This window comes from Triplophysa dalaica, chromosome 15 (assembly GCF_015846415.1).
Source record: "Triplophysa dalaica isolate WHDGS20190420 chromosome 15, ASM1584641v1, whole genome shotgun sequence".
Lineage (NCBI taxonomy): Eukaryota > Metazoa > Chordata > Actinopteri > Cypriniformes > Nemacheilidae > Triplophysa > Triplophysa dalaica.
The window spans coordinates 16311040-16327443 of NC_079556.1; the positions used below are offsets into that span (position 1 = coordinate 16311040).

At 35.7% G+C, this 16404-nt stretch overlaps 1 protein-coding gene across 1 annotated transcript in view; it reads right to left on the reverse strand.

The window, feature by feature from the left end:
* Positions 1-16404, reverse strand: part of LOC130436761 (ALK tyrosine kinase receptor-like) — a 157795-nt gene that overhangs the window by 134066 nt on the left and 7325 nt on the right. The window lies entirely within an intron of this gene.

Genomic DNA, 16404 nt, shown 5'->3' on the forward strand with positions numbered 1-16404 from the left:
TGCGCTAGCCTCCGGTCCTATATTAAGTAAAATTAATAAAATAACCTTTCATTATCCAATTTAAATGGACGTAAAAACTTTTGAAAATGTTGAAAATAATAAAAAACATAAATTGACAACCTTATACATCATCATAATAATGGCTTTTGTGTTCCATCACCGGTACCATATGCATAGTGCATGAGATTATATGCTACAAATAAACGTCTTCATGTACAAAAAAAGAGTAAAAAACAGAGGTAATAAAACAAATGAATAACTGTGAGCCATGGATGTATAGGTCCACTGTATTTTGAAATTGCTTATTTTTAAGTATTTGAGATTTCATTTTTTATTTAAGTATAAAGACTTTAATAACTATATATATATTTGTAACTTGTATTTTTTATTCTAGTTAAGTATTTTTTATTAAATGCAGTTATTTAAAGCTTTCTTTATATTGCTTTAAAAAAGAGACCATAATTAGGCTTAAAGCAATCAGAAAATACAGTCTTTATGAGTATGTCATTTTCCAGGCTGTGCTCAAAACTGGAGATAGCAGGTAGGAGGGTAAATAGACAGCTCTAAATATGTAAAGAGTGCTTCTGGGGGTTCCTGTGTCAACTTAGCAACTGCTATTGAGAGTAATTGGAATGTTAACAAACCAAGTTTTCTCCTCATTTATTTAGATCTTTTTGAACTTGCACTGCAAGTCTGAGATTACTGCCCTGCATTCTCTTCCTCTCTGTCTCTGTCTTTTTTTACTCCACTAAGCCCAAAACAGAAACTACAGTAACTTTCAAATAATTCCACACGTAAATTCCATTGTTTTCCTTGTCTAGCCCCATAAATAAGCAATGAGAGGCAAATACTCTTGTTTTCCATCCCATCTGAAACTATTATTCTCAGTTTTTCTCTTTTTTCCTTTCTCATTTCAATTCCTTCATTTTCTTGTCTGAACTTCTCTAGACAGAGATCCATTAAAGGCAGGAGTCTGACCTGCAGCCGACTGGCATCTAATTAACAATTCAGACACTGCAGTGTAACAAAATGACAGTTGACAGAGGAATGAACCTCACCAGCATTCATGTCTCATTGGAGACAATGAATTCAGACTGAGGTGCCGGAGTGAAAAGCTAAGGTGACTCAATGAAACATCAATACTTTTGTTCAATCTGAAGGAAAGACTTGAATTTTAAATTATCTGAGGAAAAAAAAACACATTTCGCCCGTAAGCTGTTGACACTTTTGTTTTCGCTGTCACTACAGATAAATAAAATAAAGAATCTCATATTATAACATAAAATACATAAATATAAAAACATTACAATGTGGTACATAGAATTAGGTACATACAATAACAATCATATCTGATCATGCAGAAGAAAGTTTGAGAACAATGTTCAAATTCTGCATAACATTAAAACAGAAAATGTTACCATCGAAATTATATTTAATACAAGCTTGAAGCGAGTTATGAGTTAAAATTCACAAATGGCCATCAGATCACAAACTACATTAAGTAAAACAAACTGTTAGATTAGAGTTGCAGGACTATGGAACCATACTAATCGCACTAATTTGCACTTTAATTTGAACACCTCTAACAAATAGACTCACAAAGCTGCGTGTTTCTGGCAGGAGAGTTAGACTTTGATAATAACGTGGAGAGACTTTTTTGGACTCAATGTAAGACTGGCCAAAAGCAGAGTAGGTGGTAGACAGCATGAGAGAGAATCATTGGAAGGTGTCCAATCCAGTTCTACTAAAATTCAAATACTGTACTTGGAACGTCCGTTCTAAGTATGTATGCTGCCTGTTTCATTTTCCAGAGCTTAGATTGAAAAGTGTAGTGTCTTAAGAACAGTGTTGGGTGTAACTAGTTACTAAGTAATTAGTTACTGTAATTAAATTACTTTTCCCTTGAAAAAGTAAAGTAAGGGATTACTCATATGTTTTCTGTAATTTAATTACAGTTACTTTTGATGTAAATAAACTAAATACTTTGTGCAATATATTGGTGTGCAATAGTGTAATTGACATCAAAATTCAAAGTCTTACTTTAAAATCTGTGCTTTCATGTATAATTCTCACATTTGTAATACTTTGGTCAGTTAATAATATTATTTATTGGAATGAATTAAATAGGCCGTTTCATGTCTATCCTTGAATCACTTAACTAATAAAGGTCGATGTAGGATATAGAAAGTAATTAGTAATGAGTAACTTAATACTTTTTGGACAGAGTAATTTGGACAGTAATCTAATTACACTATTGAATATGTAATGAGTAACTAGTAATTAATTACTTTTTCAGAGTAACTTACCCAACACTGCTTAAGAATGTCCAAGTTAGGTCTGACTGCTGTCAATATAGTGAGATAGATGGGTACGGTAGGGTCATTTCTTCATCAATGAGGTAAACCCGGTTATGAAATGGCCCCATAAATCAGAGTTAAGAGGACATAAAATTGATACACTATTTGCATGCTTACAAAATGCCTAATTAGGTGTAAACACTTGGGATTGTGTCAACATGACAAAATGGATCATTGTTTTTTTTCTGGTTCATCTATCAATGATTAAATTTGTTTTAATTGCATATTTTTTATGTAAAATCAAACTCTTATGAATGACAGTGAAATCAAAAGAAAACAAATTAGTACTATGTTTTTGTCCCATGACCTCAATAAAGTGAGAAGCAAATGGGCAGCGCAAAACAGCCAAGCTTAACTTATTCACAGAGGAAACAGCATATTAAAGAAACAAGGCAATTTTAATGGTCGGTGGGCAACAGTCTAGGGTCTTTACGTATCTTCTAACCATCATTATTGTCAATTTAGCTTTAGGCAGCTTTTTCTGGGCCAAGCACAACAACGGCACATTGTACAGATGAGCAGATTTGCTTGGTCATAGCACTCCCAGAGGTACATTAATGAAAAGTAGCTCAAAAGTTATTAATTGGTGCTGCATCAAGTTTATGTGGTCTTCTCAGGGCAATGTTGCAAAAGGTTTGTGACCATAGGATGTAAACTGAATAATATATTGGTTTTAAAATGTAAAACTATAATTATGTTGGATTAGAAAAATCATATACTTTTCCGGGTGCTAGAATAAGATTTAATTTTACATGGCCTAAAATAAAAAAAATGGTAAGATCTTTTTTTACCAACTAGTCATGACCACGGAATCAGAAATATAAAATCTATTTGTTTTTTTAAGTTATAATTAAAACAGATACTGTATTTAAACTTGTAAATGTGGGATTTTGAGACAGAGAAAAAAATGGCCCCTAATAATATGTTTACCTTTAGTGTTCAAAGCAAAGATGTTTTCAATGAATGTCAAAACAATAATATCAATAATGTGTATTCATACATATTTGCTATCCAAAACTCTTTTCTTTGCCTCACAATGTTCATTCGAGAATAATAGTACTTATTATAGTACGCATGTTCGTAAGAGAAGGAAAAATTGAAACATCGCGGCTTTAGCACATGCTCAAACAGAGAACACTGGCCAAAGAACTCCCAGAAGAATAAAACATTATGTTATTTCTGTACAAAACCAAGTATTGATTCTGCCACAATTTGTTTATAGGAAGTACACGAACTTTCCCAAAAGATATACAAGCCAACAATTTTTTAAACTTTGAAGGCTTTTGCAAGGACAAAAGGCGTATTTATTTATCTTTTTAAAATCCACCCTTCCTCTATCAGCATAAATTTAGGAGCATCAGCTGTGGGTAATACGAAACAAAAAGAGTTCCAGAGATGACCAGAAGACCATGTCTATATTGATAGACATGATTAAATGTATCAATATACAAAATATAACATAAAAATGTGCATTTACAAAAAGCTTATATAACATTAGTTAGAGTACACTTTCTAAGAGTAAGATTATCTAACAATGAGCTGTTTTTTAGTCTTCTTCGTTAAATATAGTATATGGGCTACTTAAAATAGTAAGGGCAGTCCTGGGCTAATGGTAAGAGACTCGGTTCGAGCCTCAGTACCACCAGGGATTCAATTTTCAGCGCTCTCCTCCACCTTCAATACCACAATTGAGGTGACACCCTTGAGCAAGGCACCGATCACCAACTGCTCCCCGGGCGCCGCAGCAATGGCTGTGTGTGTTACTCACTTGTTGGATGTGTTAAATGCAGAGCACAAATTCAGAGTATGGAACACCTTACTTGGCCACACGTCACATCACATCATTACATTAATACACACCAATCCGAAAATTTTGAGTGTACAGAGTAACATTAGCATTGACGTTATGACTAAGCTTTATGATCCTTGCATAACTGTGTAACTTGCACACTGAGCAACAGCATAAGTATAAATTATGGCCTACCTGATGCATATTTCAAATGAGCCAAAAAATAGATTTTAGTTGTCACATTATGTACTGTATATCACTGTAAAACATTGCTATAGTTTTGCAGCAGGTTTGCCAGGAACTTAACATTTCATTTACAATTTTGTTTTAAAATTGTTTTAAAAGGAACATGCAGGACCTTAATCTAGATTATAAATAGAGTATTGCTATTGGAATTCGTTTGAATTGTTACCACTACTATTGTTGTTAATCTGCAGGAACATGTAGGAAACATGGTAAAACAAGCTGTTTCCTAAATGCTTTATACCATAATCTTCCATAAAAGGTAACAGATACTTGTGTGGTATCAAGTTTGGATGGAGTTACAGGGTCAGGAGTGCAACTGCATCAGAAGTAATGATTATATGCCATATCAGAATAGAAGTCTTGCATTGTGTGTGTACGTGATGCTTGTTTCCAACGGCCACTAGAAAAAAAAGTATAGTTACGGCAAGCATAGCTCTCCTGGATAAGATGCTTTGAATGATGGATGGGGGTGGTGTAGGGGAGGGGGAGTAAATGGACAAGAATAATGCTCCTCTGAAGCCAGTTTATGACCTTCTTAGCTCTGATTGGATTATTGCATATGACAGGTAATTTATGTAACTCCTGAGAAAATGGGCAAGACTGTTTTCTAATGTCTCTGCAAGCAATATTTTACAGTAGACATGAGTCATAAGGGACTTGGGACATTATTAGCCGGGTAATGGCAGACAGTTGGGATGTTATTGTCACATGAGTGGCCAGCACAGCAGTTGTTAGAAAATTCTTGCCCGAATTGGCTGGACACATTTTGTAAGTGCTCTCCAAATCCTTGTAAACTCTATAGAACAGCCACACATATATCATTCTCTGCAGGCTCATTGGCGCTGGGTCGTAAACAAGATGCCTACGCACTTTTTTAAGCGATCAAATTTAAGCCATTTTACTTCTACACATCAAAAATGCCATCGAAACGTTTCCTTAAAAGTTTAAGGCAGTATTTTGTTTAGTGTCTTTTGTTGAAAGCATGTGTTATTTGTTTAAAGTCTCTGAATCATTTATATTTTATTTATCTTATCCTTTATAGGGTAATGTGTTTAAATGTAAGTTCAAAATTTGGACTTGCCATAATCGCAAATATCTGCCACCTCTAGTACTCTCCTAAAACATCAATTCTATCTTAATTTATTCACTCCTCTGTGATTTTTTTCCTCTGTTAACACACAAAGAGCTGTTAAGCAGTAGATTCATTCATCACAGGCTATCATTTTTGACCATTCTGTGTTAGTGGAAATAGGAAATTATACGGAAAATAATTATGATAATATTTTAACTTTATGATTATATGGTAAAGGGCAGTTTGAACTATTCTGTCTATTTACTTATGTGATTCATTGAATAAAATCATGTAGGCCTCACCATAAGGGTAGATTGTGACCGAATTTGCGATTCATGAGTGAACTATTCCTCTAAAATCTAAATACGCCTCTCTGTTGTTGTTTTTTTCCTCTGAATTAGCAGATGATTAGACTATTGTGTGACACATGGTTTCTCATTTCTTTTTTAGAAAATGGATAGCATCTTTTGTATCTGACTCTCTCTGCCTCACATCCCAAGCTTCTCATTCTTCATGCAGGTCCTCTCCTCGATCCTGGACAGATGGTTGTCAGGAGACCTGATGAAGGCTTATTTCCCTGAGGACCTATTGACCCAACTTTGATGGGTGTCTTCAGTTTAAACCTTTGCTGTTTATTCAAACCGTTTTGCTCTTTGGAAAGCCTTGCAAAAGATCAATATGCAAATCACCTCCTGCGTTTGGTAGCTTTAGGTAAATTTAACCAACACCTAAGCAGGGCTCAACATTAAGCTTACCTGGAGACTCAACATTGTCCATTACTGTTTTAACAAAACTGTGGAACAAAAAGAAATCAAGTTGAGTGAATAAACAGTGTGCATAGTGTGTACTGATACAGAATTTTTGAATAATAATTAATAATCACCTATGATATTGATATTGTATAAATGCACATTTTATTGTACTGTATGATGTGTAAGATCCCACTATTCTGACTTTAGATATCAATAGAAACTTAATTGGTTTCTTGTACAGGTCTTAACACAAGTCCTAGACTAAAATAAGTGTTAGAGTTGTCTAAACTGAAAACAGCTTGCACTTGAAATACACACCATTGAGATTTTTTGTAAGGCATTTTTCAATCAAAAACTATTAAATATGCAAATTTAAATAAAGCCTAGTCCTGTCTAAACCTAATCCCAGTCTGGGAAACCGCCCCTTAATGTAACAGTTGTCCACATTTTTTTCATGTCGTCCGAACAAGCATTAATGTTAAGCCCCACAACACTGCGATATCCAAACTGATATGAAATATTCCCAGATCAAATGGTTTGTCAGCAGGGAGATACAGCCTCTATTGGCACAGAGAGGCCTGTCCATCTCAAACCAATATCATGAAGCAAATGTCATTGAAGCATTCGAAATTGTCCCAGTTGCTGAGTTATGTATGCATTGCTTTGGGCCACAGTGAGATGAAAGATATCGCGTGCTTAGATTCAATGCTAAAAAAAAGCTCCATAAAGCAGTGTGGCTTATTATTATGCGATGAGGCTGACATGATTGTCTTTTTGCAGAACGGCACTGCAGAGCAAAGTTTTTGTTCTTATTTCATTGGGCTCAGATTGCAAAAGGAAACTTTATTAATGCTGCAATGTGCACGCAAAGATCTGGAAGATCATTTATCTCTCCTTTAAGACGGATTTATATATTCACAGGGTATATACCAACATGCCAACAGTGATTACTTTGATGACTGTAATCCGAATCACTTGTTTCTGTGTTGTGCTGAATTTTATGTCAATGGCTTTCTCTTAAAATAAGCCAAACATTTGAGCCTGTTGATGCAACATGTTAAAATGGCTGCCCCATTGATTCATTTGCTTAGAGGATAGGAAACTAGTGGCTATTATATGTTGCTCTTCTTTTGAAAAGTCAATAAAATATGCAAGGTTGTATGTTTCTTATGGATTAAACCGATTATATCCTATTTCAGGAGCAAAGCAAAATGCACTGGGCTTTGTGAGGGTAGACAGTAAGTTTAGTTCTTCAAGAATGAAAATGTGTGACCTTAAAACATTACAACTACTTTATTTCCTTCCAATACAATATGATATGTACCCTGACATTTCAAAATGTTATACTATACAAGAGTAACAGTACTGCTAAAAGTATTTTTTTTTCTTTTATGAAAGCTACCCATTCTCTCGAACTCACAAAGCATATGACATTCTTTTTTCCCCATTGGCGAATGTTCAGGCGAATGATCAATAGGTATATAATAAATGTTCTGTTGTATTTTCCGGCTTTTTATGTGAAGGAAATTATTTGTCGGCTTTTCCATTTCCAGTAAAATAATTTGTGTTTCTTCCCACTTTCATGTAACTGCCAAGAATTTATCACAGTTACTGTCATACCAAGTACTTTGGCAGGGCCATAATTCTAATCATACTGAACTATAATCATGTTCAAATACATGAAATCCAGTGTTTATCCCCAAAATGCATTCAACTCAAATTGCCCATTATATGTTTTTTTAAGAAACATTCTTTATTACATTTGCTGCACAGTTACAGATTATTGAAGGACTCGGACAGGCAACTGTATATTATCAGTATGTGTTTCCATTTCTGCAATGAAATGCCATCTGTCCAGGCTGTATCGTACCTGTGGTCTGAAATGCTGGGGTAGAGTCATATGCTTTGGAAAATTAATCTATGTTTTAGATTCAAGGAACATTTTGTATGAGCCAAAATGCACATATAGTGGGATTATATATAAGCAATGTGAATAGAAGAAGTTGAATGTTAATGATATGCTTAATGTATGGCTTGTCATTTGGTGCGAAACTATGCCACAAATTAAAAATGTTGGTTCCATAAATAACCTGTATAAATGTCTTTGTTCATTTGAACACAAAAAAAAATATTTTCACATTGAGGATGAGTCATCCGTTTTTGGGTGCACTAACCCTTTAATATCCAAAGAACCCTTCTGCCTCATGAGGTTCTTTATTTGGTAAAGATTGGTTCTTCTATGTCATCTCTTTTTGGGTCAATTTTATTTTTAGAAATGTTACAATACATTTTAACTTGAAGTCAAAAATATGAACGTGCAGTAAAGTCATCCAGTATTACAACTGCTTATGATTCACATTGCTGTATTCTTATCCATTTTTTGGAAACCACAAATTATTTCCTTACTTTTTACCTCCGCTGTCCCTAAAGATCTTGTTTGCTCCTTAGCACCACAAAAGCTGTCTCAAAGCATTCCCCTAAAGCATATCACTTTAAAAGCGTTTTCACTGCTTTTCCTAAGGATCGGTTCTTGACAACATTGAGGGCTGAAGGTTCTTCGGGGCATGGCTCATTCTTTCTGACACAAATGTCTGGTAAATGGAGAAGTGTCTCCCCTCGGCCCAGAGCACACACATAAAGAGCGTGATTGGGAGAAAATAGTTGCCACCATGTCTTTTTCCAGAGTAGGTAATAAAGTCAATACGATCAATCTCTAATAGCCCCTTCCACTGTGATAGTCTCTGTTTAATCAAAGTAAGAGGGCGAGGTAGCCTCCTTGCTCCATTGCCGCCATCAATTCTGCCTCTCCCATCCGTTTGTTTGTTTTTTATTGCTTCTCCAGCAGGCGGCTGACATTCATCAGCTGTCTGATTGAGCCCTGCTCAATACTTAAGCAGTAAAGCTGGGGCAGAAGGATCACTCCTGGTCTGCTTCATCACCACTCAAGGCGAGCGCAACTCCAATATGGGTCCTCGGTCACACAAGTCCTGACCCACATTTATTTCACAAGCCATAGCGGAATTCCAATGTAGCCAACACATGAAGACCTCTTGATCGCCTCTCTTAGTTCTGTCCTGAAGTGCCTTCTTGTAAATGATAGTAGAGTGCCTTCAACTTGAAGCCTATGATAGACCCTTAGGTAAGCTTGATTTGCCTCAGTGGTCAGAAAGCCATCAAGTGGCCATGAGTGAGTGTAAATGTGTATAGGAAATAATTTGTTTGGCTTTTCAACACTTTAAAAGAAAGCTATTGTTTGTTTCCTTTCATTAGTCATGTTCATGTACTACATAGCCTGCCAGTGAGCGGACTCCATCCACTGGGTCCATGTGCCAGGCCAAAACCATTTAATCAGTTTGAACAATGTTTAATACTGCTTCTCATATTGGCCAAAAGGGCAAAAGCTGGAGCAAGATCTACATTAGTCTTACTCTGGAGGAATGTGGATTTCATTTTTCAAATTGCAGCAAAATAGCCTCATGTTTCATCTTGTATTTAGGTTACCTGGAATTATGTTTCCTTGTTTTCCAAAAAAGACAAGCAAGCTCAATGTCACAAACCCAATGTGATGCAATAATCTAAAGCTAGAGCTTATCTTGAGTGCCTCTGAGTTACAAAATAAAAATTACTTTCCAAGCCTATATGAAGTACAAAAAAGATACCTGCACCTAAACCTTGCTAACATACAACATTTTGCATGCAAGCTTAAGCTGTGTTATGTGCCAGAGAAACACAAAATAAAGCTAAATTAGTCATTTAAATTTAAGTTTCAGTCAAAAAGAGACACATATATTGCTTTATGTTTTGTGATGTGTTCCATGATTCATGACGCTAAATCCCTAAGTAATGACAGCAAAAAGGAAAAAATTATGAAAGGAAATCAGTTACTGCTAAAACTTTTCAGCAAATCTGTGACTTATATCAGATGTTGGCCACACGTTTAACTTCAGTTTTAAATTGAGTCAAATTAGGTAAAACGTCCTCATTTCCTCAGCACTTTACCCACATTCATGTTAACAATGAGGAAAATGTTGCACTGCAATCAACATTGTTGATGTGAGTCCCAGTAGTTTGCTCTGTATCCCTGCCAATGCATTTTTTTCTTCTGGCCAATGTCCTGTTCACTTCCACACTCACTAAATAACCAGTTTGAAATGACCGCAGGCAAACGTTTGAAAAAGAAAAATGAGCGAAAGGCTGGGGTGCAAGCCAAGTCCACAGTCTTTCAAGGAAGGTCAGCTTAATGTTATCGAGCTGGGAGTTATCCAGTGTGATCGGTTACAGTTGCTTGGCTTTGTGCTGATGTGTCAGCGGACCACCAAAAACTGATGAACTGAGTATATGTATATGGTTCTGAACTCCATCCAAATCCCTGTGGTTATGGGTAAAGTAAGTCCCTAATGCATTACATAACCAGTGTCACTAAAGGAGCAACTCCACCACTGAGACTAAAATTAAACATAAATAAAGATAGCAAAGACAGCTTAAAATTGGGTTGTGTTTCTATTGCCAAATAATAGGGTGGTAGCACAGCCAAGTCTGTAAACTGACAAAAGAAAAAAGAAAGCCATTTGTCTTGGAACTCGTCCCCGAATCCCAAACCAAAATGAGATTCTAGAAGACAACAGCGATGGTAAACAATCACCTATTATGATTGATGTTTTTCTCCCTGCATCATATGCAAAATCTACAGTCTTTCTCCACAGACCTTAATATTGGGCTTTCATATATCCGCTAGAAATATATGTGTTCTCAAGTGTACTGCACAGGCCTTGTTGCTTGGAATTTTAACCACCAACACAGGAAAGGTTTGAGAAACTTTGAATCCATTTATTTTTCCTTTCTCTTTAGTTTCCACTGCTGAAGCTCTGGAGATTAACTCTCCGTAAGAAGAGGTATCACAGCCTGGGACAGCCAGGAGTGGCACTCTGCATTCAATTCTGGTGACCTGTCTCAACAAAAGTGTCCAGGCTCTCTCTCCAAACTGCTGAGCATGTTGCTCACTAGTGTGGCATGGGTTGGTATGAGCTGTGACGATAAGCCCCAGGCTTCTTCTTTCTCAGACACTCCCCTGTCTACGGCCTTTAGCGTAAGACTTCCTTCTATGGCTGCTTAGTCATGAGACAGAGCTACTGGCTATGTATGGGACAACAAAGAAATATAAAAGCGATCAGTGCCGACTTTCACAAAACCTTCTATCATTAATGTGTTTCCAGAAATGTTATTGGTTAAGTATGCCTCTTTTAATTCATACATTAGGAAGGTTGGTCTGTTGTGCTCTAAGCTATACCTCATCACTGCCAAGAGTTCACCCCGCTAGGGGCCACAATGAAAAAAGCGTATTTACATCACCTTCTATACAAATTAAATTCTACAGTTAAATACACCATTGTATTGACGTGTTTTTATGCAAAGAATATAATTGGCCTGATGGTTGTTAGTTTTTTAATGGTATTATCTAAATGTGCATCAGCTGGCAAACCAAATAATTTTGAGTTTATTTGAAGAGAACGTTTGTGCAAGTTTAGTCAACTTCCTGGAGCATTTTAGTCCATTTAATCTGTGAAAACCTGGCTATAATTTATGCTGCAATTATAATTATAGACAAGATAACCTGCCACAGCTGCAAATTTAGCAGTTTTTGGATCTTGTTGGTCTTATTTTGTCAGGACAAAATCAGCGGAGCAGCCCCTAAATTCAGCACTAGGTGTTTTTCCTGCTATACAGTACCTGTTGATTATATGTTCCGCGTTCTTCGATTTTATTGAGTAAATAAAGACACTATAGGAACATATATTAGGAAAATATAAATTAGAGGGGTTCCCAAACACAGGAATACTCATCTCATGGCATACCTTTTAAATAGAAAAGAGGGAAAAACACACATTCACTACATTTACTTTTTATTTTTCTTGTCACGAATGAATTAGTTTAGTTGCTATATCAAAATACCTTATTGTAGGGCTGCACAATTCTGGCACACTTGTTTATATTATTACCCTTGATATTGTAAAGAATGATGAATAATGTTTATTATATTTTAATGCTATTATTACATGCTTCGCACTGTAAATGCGCCCGCTTGCCCATCCAGCACAATGGACATGTGAACTATAAAAGTCTAATTGTTAGTTGCTGGAATTAACCTTTTAATACACCGCAACAGCAAGTGGCTTTGCGTTACCCTACTTATGACCCAAAGTTTGAGAACCTTTATTATAAATGACCATACTGCCAGTTAGTGTAGCGGGTTGATACATATGGGCACAGCCATGGACAGCACCTGGCAGTCTGGGACGTAAGAAAGTAACCTCCTAAGGTATAGTTTGGGAAACACGCCTAGAAAGTTATAACTGTAGTTAAGCTGTATCTTTAGAGTCTTCGTAGCGTGCTAAGAGACAACATTGTCGGGAAATGCAGCCCTGGCCATTATCTTTATTAACTTAGAACATGAACACATGTTTTTATATAATGACGTTGTTGATTATATTGGAAATGGGTATTTGAATGGTTAAATTAATTAACAATGTTAGATTTGTTACTTTAAAAAAATACTTATTACATATTTAATAGTGTAATTAAATTGTTTCACAAATTGCAGTCTCTAAAAAGTATTTAAATACTTATTACTTTCTATATTCTATATCAACCTTGGTAAGTGATTCAAGGATAGACAAAACAGCTCTTTTAATTCATTTAAATAAATAATATAGAACTAGATAAAGTATTCTTATTAACTGACCAAAGTATTAAAAATGAGAGATGGATAGATTAAATCATGCATTTAGACTTTGAACTATGATGTCAATATATTACAAAGTATTTAGTTCAATAACATCAGAAATAACTGTAAATCAATTAAATTAAATTACAGGAACTAATTACTTTGTAGTTACAACCAACACAGGTCAATTATACAAATACTTATTTATATTTATATGTTTTTGTTTATATTGTATAGGTCTACACTTATTAAATATATAACAGTTATTCACAGATAAATTGTTTTAATAATAAAGTATGCTCTCACTTTTTAATATTATGAATATATTATGTGATAGGAATTATGTTTGCCAGAATAGAATTCCATTTAAAGCACTCATTTGACCTGTGGCGGCCCTCTGAGCGGTGGATGATACGACTGAGCAAAACTGTCTTCTGCTTGGTTTAGCACCTACAGTCTCTCCTTGACAGGAAGTGTGTTTTTCCTCTTTTTACAATCCTCTTAGGCTGTATCCTGGACTTTGACATAAGCCAACAACAGTATGAGTGGAGGACAAGGATTATGGCCTCTGCTGGTAACTTGGGGGTTTATTATACAAATGACAGCATGAGGCTTCATCAAAATGATGTTAATTATGGTGACGCAAAGAGGGATAAGGAGATTGTGAGGGTTAACAGCTGTGTGTCAAAGCAGTGGTATTCAGCTACAAACCATGTTCTCTCAACCGTTTTTCAAAATGGGAGTTCTTGGTTGTAATGCCACAAAATGGTTGCGCTCTAATGATCATTAATTGTCAGCTTTGTTAACTAGCTTTCTCCTTGACTTGTGTCTTTGATAAATATGTGTATCATTCACTTATCCTTATGTTGTTCTAAACCTGTATGAGTTTCTCTTGATTTTTAGAGGTATGTTCATGCTGCTCTTTTAATGGTTGAAAGTGATCAATGTCTGCCTAGACAACGATCATAAAAGAACTCTACATAACTCCGATTATGTTTCTGTCAATGGGTGCTCAACCACAAAGTCATACATGTTTGGCACAACATCAGGTTAAACAAACTCACAGGAATAACAAGATTCTGCTTAAAGAATCCAGCAGCTGCAGATTTTTTATGCCTGTCAAGACAATAAGAAAATTCCAGCCTTAAATCTGAAGACACTTACTGAGAAGCAAGCATAATCGGTGCGTAATCCATCGGCGTCATGTGCACTACATCCTGAACTTGGCATTAATGCTGTACACTAACAGGAACCACTTGGCCCACTCCAAGCATACAAATCAATTACTTACACATGCATCTCGGCAATAACCGAAGCCAAACAGATATGACATACCAGCTCATTCCATTGCCATTCAGCGCCTGACTCATATCTTTCCGGATTAGAATTGAACTGGCAGTTGATATCCTGTGGTCGATGTCATTTTCCTGCAGATTTGCCTTAAGTCAGCACTAATTCTTTATCTTTCTGTCTTCCGTCTTCACATCTCAGTCTCCTGCTCTGCTATCCTCGCTTTTGAGAGTCAAGTTAGCTCAGAGGTTGTCAATATAGATATTCACTCAACATGCCTGTCATGAGAGTTGACCATGATTCCTCATACAGGCTTCTAACATATTGAACACAACAATTTATAGGGCTGGGTTTGCATCAGTGAAATATATACCTGTTTTTTTGTGAGATTCCATTTTTATGTAAATTGTTTGATGCACATTTATTTTGACCTTAAAAGTTCCTGATAAAAGAACTACTTAGTTGAGGTTATATATGCCATGAGGTTAAATAATAGACCATATCAGCTGCATTGGGCAGTTTTGTGGTCTCTTTTCTGTGTTCTCAAACTGCCAGTCTTGGCTTCTCTTTCTTTGAAAGCCTAGAAGTATGAAATGCAATGTTTGTGTTGCATCATCACAGTACCAAGTTAAGTGAATTTGTTCACTCATTGACAGACCACACTGAACACTGCATTGAACACTGTTATGAATAAGAACAATTTCAACAGATCGCTCTAAGATCCGTTTTCTTCATACACAGCAATAACATTATTTTTTTCTTAAGACTCCTGCATCCCAGACATTTCTAATTAGAACATCTCATAAAGCTATCCACTGGAGTTTTAGAAGGGTTCGCAACAATGTCACAAACTATGCTCAGATTTGCTTATCTTAGGACATCCGACCGTTTGGACCAACGAACCAGACTGTATCACAATGTATGATGAGTAATTATCTACAATAATACCCATACAAATATTCTCTCATGACCATAAAATGGTTTACTTAATAAAAAAATATGTTTACTTTGATGGTTCAACCAAATATGATTTTTTTCATAATTTACCCATCCTCTTGTCATTTCAAACCTGCTTGACATTCTTTCTTCTGCAGAACACAAACTATGATATTTTGAAGATTGTTGTTAACTGGCCACCATTCACTTGCATTAGTTTTGTGTGCAGTTCGATTACCAACATTGTCCACAATATCTTCTTCTGTGTTCTGCGGTAAATGATGACAGAATTTTCATTTATGTGGTAAACTATCACTTTAACACATTCAAATAATCGAGAATTTAGGAAAGCAAATACAATACCTGTGAAATAATATCAGTATTACTCCGCAGCATGCGTCATTGTGTTGCTTGAAAACTAGTATGCTGAATCGTTTCTGAAGAAATACATTGCTTATTGCTTTATTAACCATGAAAATAAATGACAGCTATTTGGTGACAGCCAATTCTGGTAAGCATGTCAACGCCGTTTTAAAATCAAAGTACGCCTTTTACTTCTGAAATCTTTCCAAATTTCTTTTTTTGCAAGAGGTAAAAGGCCATTATGTTGTACTGTTTTAATTCCTGTTTAAAATAATGAAGTTGTATAACAAAAGAAACCAAACAAGCCACAAAAATTCCACTTAGCTGTTGTCTGTCCATCCGGACGGATAACATCTTTGAGCGGAATTCCGGAAAATAAACAGATGCACTATGACCAATCGAAGGAGAGTTGACCCGCACATGACTTTTATCAACAGAGTTTTGTCCGTTTGAAAATACTGCCTTGTGAATGCGATCCGAACTAAAATAAATGGCAATATTGTAGTGATTTAACCCACTGTTTGGGAACAAAGCAATCCATCCACAGGTGTGAAAACTTCCTAACACTCAAAAGGTTCAATATGAATAATTTCTTTCATCAGTTTACACACATTTTACAAGTTACATTTTATACTGTAATGTTAATGTGTTATTGCGTTTAAATTCTGCAACAAGTTTAATGTATTCAAAGCAGATTTAGGAAAGCATCTGAGACAAAACAAAACACAAATCAGAATGTGTATATGATTCCTTATACACAATGTTTAAAGATGGATTTAGTCTGAAGTAGGTTGAAGCTTGCCTTTGGCATTTTGTAAACCCCAGCACTGCTGATATCACTTGCAAACCTCATGCAACTCCTTAATGGTAGTGTTGTG